This window comes from Myotis davidii, unplaced genomic scaffold, assembly GCF_000327345.1.
Source record: "Myotis davidii unplaced genomic scaffold, ASM32734v1 scaffold6, whole genome shotgun sequence".
Lineage (NCBI taxonomy): Eukaryota > Metazoa > Chordata > Mammalia > Chiroptera > Vespertilionidae > Myotis > Myotis davidii.
The window spans coordinates 5,668,657-5,674,312 of NW_006383011.1; positions in this window are offsets into that span (position 1 = coordinate 5,668,657).

The following is a 5,656-nucleotide window of genomic DNA, read 5'->3' on the forward strand; positions in this document are numbered from 1 at the left end:
TGCGGGAGCGGCTGTCGTCCGTAGGCACTTGTAGTTCATGTATTTGCATCAGGGACCTCCGCAGCCTGATTTTCCCTCTTCATATCTAAATTAACTTTACGTATTTTACCTGGTAAAGCTTCTTCAATTCTGAAGGTTCACCGCACTGCGAGTACGTTATATCATTACGCAGTGTGCTCAAGATTCGTGGGGTGGACCCTATCCTGGGATTTGACAGATACCCAGAAGGAAAGGGTGAAAGGGAACATTTAGCGTGTTTAAAGCAGTGATTTTCAATATTTTTCATTTCGTGACACATAAACTAATGACTAAAATTCTGGGGCCCACCAAAAACATGTATTTTTGCCCATCTTACCAAAAAAAAAAAAGATAACTTTTATTCACTATCATTAACACTAGATGGCTATTGTTGTGTTGGATGTTGGCATTTTTTTCATCTGACCACCTAAGGAGAAAGATGTCAGTGACCCTGATTAAATAGTCAAGTATTGCATGTTTAAAAAATGATTGGGGCACACAGGTTGAAAATCGTTGTGTTAAAGGAATCTAGTATAACTTTGTTTTCCTTCATGTGCTAAGAACCTGTATGTCAGCTCATTTACAACATATTGTTATCCTCATTTTATAGAGGAGGTAATCGGGGTTCAGAGAAATTAAGTTCCTACTTCAGAATGTTGATAAAAAGAAAAGCACAGTTTCAACAATGGGTTGTCTGATTCCGAAGCTCCATGCCCTTTCCACTTCCCTTGCTGTCTAAAATAAGGAGGGGGAATGGGGAACATCAGCCTGCCATACAAGTTCGGGAACTGGAGGGCCCAGCTGGGGGTGGGAGGGTCTCCTACCAACCCCAAAATATTATTTCCTCAAAATGTAGAAAAGTACAAAAGAAGGGAACTATGGTAAGCATTAAACCATATTGTAATGCACTAAAGAGATTGTAAAGACGAAGAAGAAATCTCACTTGGTCAGGAGGATGGATTTTATTCCAGTTTTACACAGAAAGCTATTGAGAGTTTTTAAGCGTGTGGTTGACTTACGATTATATTTTGAGATGTTCTCCCCGACTGATGTGTTACATTGTTAGCATACACTACAGGCATGGGTGAAGGAAAAGCTGTTAAGAAACGTTGGGGTAGTCTGAGAAGTAAAAGTGGTGTTTCGACTGCTGTTCTGAGGAGGTGGTGAAAAGAAGTCAGATTTAGTAAGATACTGTGGTAGCAGAGCCAGAAGTACTAGGTAATGGATTGGATGTAGGTGGGAAAGGAAAAAAGGAATTGGAAATTCCCATATTTTTGGTCTGAGCAACCAGGTAAAAAGGAAGAAAAAGGTTTGAGAGGGAAAATCAGATATTATATTACAGATGCCTATTAGATACCCCAGGAGAATATGCAGAACTAAAGCTAACGGGAGAGGACAGGGCTAGGAATACAGATTTGGGAGTCAGCAGCATTTCACCTAAAGAAAATGCAGATGGAGAAAAAAAAATTTAAAAGAGCACTAGGACCCGCCAAGCCTTAGGGGACTGTTAGAGAAGAAGGAGCTGCCAGGGAAGTAGGAGGAAAACCAATAGACTGTGGTGTCGCAGAGAATGTTTCAAAAAGAATGGAAGTGGTCGGCTGTTTTAAATGGTGCTGAGAAATTGAAAAAGATGAGAATAAAGAAATGACCTTGGATTTGGCAAGATGAAGATCACTAATGACCTTGATAAGAGTCGTATCAGTGGAATGGTGGGGATGAAAGTTGAATTGAAGGAGACTGAGAAGGAGTAATGGAAACCATGAGTGTAGACAATTAATTATTCTGTGTTAAAGAAAACAGAAATGGAGCAATAGCGGGAGGGGGATGTGGAGTGATATTAGGCCAAGGCTATCACTGACAACTGCAGTCTCAACATGTTAACATAAACAGAGCTTGTTTATCATTTGAGTCAGTCCAATGTGAGCTGAGTGGCTTTCTTCCAGGACCCAGGCATGTTCAATCTCATAGCACCAACATGTAGCCGTCAAAGTCACCTCAGAAAAGGAAAGAGAGTAGAGAATCAGGAAGGGGAGATTTTTTTAATCCTCACCTGAGGATATGTTTTTATTGTTCTGAGTGAGAGAGAAACAACAACAACAACATAGATGTGTGAGAGAAACATCAATTGGTTGCCCTGACGGGATTGAACCCGCAACCTTTTTGGTGTAGCGGATGATGTTCCAATCAGTTGAGCTACCTGGCCAGGACATGAATGGGAGATTTTTATGGGCCAAGCCTGAAAGTGGAATACATTATTTCTGATCGCAATCTACTTTCCATATCGCCTCCACAAGGGGGCTGAGAAATAAAATTTGAGAAATGTAATTTAGCTGTGTGCCCAGGAAGAAGAGAAGAAAATGTGTCCGTGAGCATTAGCAGCCTCTGGCACTGAAGTTTTGTTTTGTTATAGAGGGTTTTGTTTTGGTATTAAGGCATATCTTATTAAAATGAGACTGACTCAGCAGTGAAGGCGACATGGATGATGATAGAGCGCAGGAGGTAATGTGTGAAGAAGAAAGAATGAAATGTAGAGCACAGGTTATGGGGCTGGCTGTAGATTAGAATGGGGACACTTCTTCGGTAACAAGAAGGAAGACAGAGCAGATGCAGAGAACCTGGTAGACTTGATGGTATGAAGATGAGGTAATCAGTCAAATTGCCTTTTTTTTTAATAGTGAAGAATGATGATGTAAGGTTCAACTGAGAGTGGAAGGCTAAGGCAAGGGAATGGGAGGTTCAAGGAAGAAGAGACGCTGAAAATCTGGTATATGAGAATGGAACTTTATAAGGTATATCTGGCTGTACTAAATATCCATTTGAAATTAGTGGTCATAAATGTAATGTTAGACCAGTAAACAGTTTTTCTTTCTTTAAAAAAATATATTTTTATTGATTTTATAGAGAAAGGGGTGGGATAGAGAGAGAGAAACATCAATGAGAATCATTGATCAGCTGCCTCCTACATGCCCCCTACTGGGGATTGAGCCCACAACCCAGGAATGTGCCCTTGGCCAGAATGGAACCTGGGACTCCCTCAGTCCGCAGGCTGACGCTCTATCCACTGAGCCAAACAGGCTAGGGCAATAGTATTTCTTATATGGTTTTTAACCTAGGGCAGTGGTCGGCAAACTGCGGCTCTCGAGCCACATGCGGCTCTTTGGCCCCTTGAGTGTGGTTCTTCCACAAAATACCGACTTCTGCGCACGGGCCACAAAGTTTCAATCGCACTGTACGTGCGCGCCCACACATGGTATTTTGTGGAAGAGCCACACTCAAGGGGTCAAAGAGCCGCATGTGACTCGCGAGCCGCGGTTTGCCGACCACGGACCTAAGGGATATCAATGGATAATATTATGAAAAAGAAGACAAAGAACTAGGAAAACTTAAATCTGGGAATATGAGGAAGGAACGCATAATACCGCTCCACCCACACACTCCTTGAGTAATCTTGTCGATTCTCATGATTTTACTCATGGTCACAGGACCATATGTCCAGCCTGGATGGTTCTCTTGACTTCAGACCTATATATCCAACTATCTTCAAGACACCTCCATGGGGAGAGTCATAGGCATCCAAACTCAACCTACTCAGCATCTGTCCCAAGTTTACTTACTCTTCCTCCCATATTCCTTATACCGCCCTCTTCCCATAACTAGGTGAAGGCCTGGGTGTGGGGTGGGAGGGCTGGAAGAAGCCAATGGGAGGAAAAAAGGGACATTTGTAATACTTTCAACAATAAAGATTAAAAAATAAAATAAAATAAAATTAGGAGCCACCCTTGACTCTCTCACTGACCACCCTCATCAACCCCACAACATCCAGTCACCAAATCCTACTGATTTTACCAATCAAATATGAATCCATCTCTTTTCCATCTTTTTGTTTTGGGTTAATCCTCACCTGAGGATATTTTTCTATTGATTTTTAGAGAGAGTGGAAGGGAAAGGGAGAGAGAGAAAGAAATATCGATGTGAGACAGACACATTGATTGGTTGCCTCCTGCACACTCCCTGGCCAGGGCCAGGGAACCTGCAACCAAGGTACATGCCCTTGACCAGAATCGAACCCAGGACCCTTCTGTATGGGGGCCGCTGCTCTTTCCACTGAGCCAAACTGCGTAGGGTCATTTCTTTTTCATCTTGCCACTGTCCTTGTTCAAATTATCATCATATTCCACCTTGACTTGTGTAATCATCTCCAATTATGCCTGTCTACACTTTTGCATTCAAACCTATTCAGACCCTTTGCTGATTGAATCCTCTGTATGGATTTAAAGCACATACTCTTGTGCTTTAAAACCATCCATCAGCCTTAGATCCAAACTCTTACAGGTAACTGATAAGTGTCTCTATAACAGCGGTTCTCAACCTGTGGGTCGCGACCCCTTTTGGGGTCGAACGACCCTTTCACAGGGGTCGCCTAAGATCATCAGAAAACACATATAATTACATATTGTTTTTGTGATCAATCACTATGCTTTAATTATGTTCAATTTGTAACAATGAAATTGGGGGTCACCACAACATGAGGAGCTGTATTAAAGGGTCGCGGCATTAGGAAGGTTGAGAACCACTGGTCTATAATCTGGCCTCTGCCTCTTCAGCCTCATCTTCTGCACTCCATGCCTCCTTTACACCTCCTTGAACTGCTTTGTAGCTTCTCATATTCCAGGATCCAGGCTGTTTCTTGTCTCTCTGCCCTTGTTCATGCTTTCCCATCTGCCTATAATGCTTCTCCCCAGAGACATGCTGTGTTCATGGATTGCAAGATTCAGTATTGTCAAAATATCAGTTCTCCCCAAATCTATAGATTTAATGACTCCCAGTTGAAACTCCTGCGTATTTTTTGTTGTTGTTGGAATTGATAAGGCGATTCTTAAATGTATATTGAAATGTCAAGGTCCTAGAATAGCCAAGCCAATAGTGGAAAATAAAACTGAAGGATGTACCTTACCAGATATCCAAATTTATTACAAAAGTACAGAAATTAAGATTGTGTGATATTGGCACAAATTTAGACAAATAGAACCATCGGCTGGGTGAGAAACTTCGTTTGTAACAGTCTCTACTACAATTCTCTGGGTGGAAAGGTCTTTTCATTAACTGGTGCTGGGACAAATCTGTCACCTATATGGAAAATAATGAAACCTGACCTTAACATTACACCATACTGAAAATATTATTTAAGCCCGGCCGGCATGGCTCAGTGGTTGAGCGTCAGCCTAGGAACCAGGAGGTCACGGTTTGATTCCTGGTCATGGGACATGCCCGGGTTGTGGGCTCGATCCCTAGTGTGGGGCGTGCTGGAGGCAACCGTTCAATGATTCTCTGTCATCACTGATGTTTCTATCTCTCTCTTCCCCTCTCCCTTCCTCTCTGAAATCAATCAAATAATATATTTTTTAAAAATTCCGTTAGTAGTTGAAAATTGTAATAATACTGTTGAGTATAATCTTACTACCCTAATAATTATTTAACACAGAATAGATTTTAAAACTCAAGTGGTAATAGGGGAGGGCCAGAAAAACAATGACTAGTGTTTGGAGAAGTTAGGGAAGGTACTTGGATGGAACAGGGGGAGCTGCAGGTTAGTGGTAAATGGACCACAGGGAATGGTGTCCTAGCCTTCCAGCTGAAC